This window comes from Protopterus annectens, chromosome 1.part1 (assembly GCF_019279795.1).
Source record: "Protopterus annectens isolate FY-2018-M chromosome 1.part1, PAN1.0, whole genome shotgun sequence".
NCBI lineage: Eukaryota > Metazoa > Chordata > Ceratodontiformes > Protopteridae > Protopterus > Protopterus annectens.
The window spans coordinates 610,104,134-610,105,627 of record NC_056726.1 but is presented as its reverse complement, the minus strand read 5'-3'; positions in this window follow the sequence as shown (position 1 = coordinate 610,105,627).

The following is a 1,494-nucleotide window of genomic DNA, read 5'->3' as shown; positions in this document are numbered from 1 at the left end:
GGTGAATTTCTGATTTACCATCCATTGGTCAGTGTTACACGTAAATAGGGTTAGGGATGGACTTTGTTTCACATGAAAGGGGAGCCTGTTTCCGAGATTGGGAATCCTCTGAGGCATGCCAAAGGAAGACGTCAATGCATGCATGGTGGATGTGATTCATAAAGTATGCTAAAGCAAGTCTTAGGAATTACCTACTCAGCATAGGATAATTACAGAATTTGTGTACACCTTGCAGATTGCAAAACACCATGAAAGCACCCACTGCAACTTAAATGTGACAAAGTGCATTGTTGAAAACTTTATTAAAACATTTGGTGGAGGATACATCTATTAAAGTGCTTTGTTATGGAATCCTGCAGAATCCACAACATTAACAACAACAAAAAATTATGCAACTGGCATGTAATGCATTACATCAGGCTGGGGTACTGATAGCCATAGAGGAAGATCTGGCAATGTGTCCTAGAAGGAAGCCAGCTAGACACTAAGCCAGGCTACATTTAGGCCAGCTCTGTTATCAAGAAATAATTGACAGGTACCAGTTAGACAGAGAGATGGTTCAGGCTGTGTGTAACATGAATTCTTCGGACATGTATGCATGCATCTTGTAAGGTAACCCCATACCTGTTAAAACCAAACTATGTCTGGGCCTAGGTACAATGGCATCTGGGACATTTCAACAGCTTATGGGACCTGCAATAGGAGTGTCACAGACAACTGCCAGTCACATCTTCTCCCAATTCCAGGCAGCAATGTGCATCAATATGGATGAGTACGTCCACTTTCTATGCATAATCAGAGAGTACAGGAATGTCATACACCATTTCTACACCATTGCCAACTTCCCCCATGTATTTGGTACAATAGACTGCACCTGTGTTCTTATCAAAATGCCTGCAGTACATGAAGCAAAAATTTACTTAAGTAGAAAGAGGTGGCCATCATTGAATTGCCAAGTAGTGTGCACAGCACATGGCATCATAACAACATAATGGCAACACACCCTGGGAGTGTACACAATGCTGCAATACAGTGAGAGAGTGGTCTGATGGCTGGCTTCTAAAATGGTGCAATACCCAAAGGACTACTACTTGCTTAGTACAGGAACACAGCTATGCTGTAACCTGAATCTAAACCTGTCAAGAGTACACATGATGACAACATATGTGACATCTCCTTCCCATCAACAGTTGACTATGGTTGTCCTCTACAGCCATGGCTTATGATTCCATATAGAGCTCTGTCCAACCTTGCAGAGAATCCATACAACAGAGCACACACTGCACCAGGAAACACCACTGAGCATGTGATTAGTATGTTGAAATCCAGATTCAGATGTCTGGACTAACATGGACTGCACTGCAATAAACAATTGAAAAGACAGCACAAATGATTACTATGTGTAGCATGCTACACAACGTCAAAACATGGTGGTTGGACAGCTGCAGGTGTGAATAATCTACCCCAAGAACCCAGATGTCTAAAGATAATATT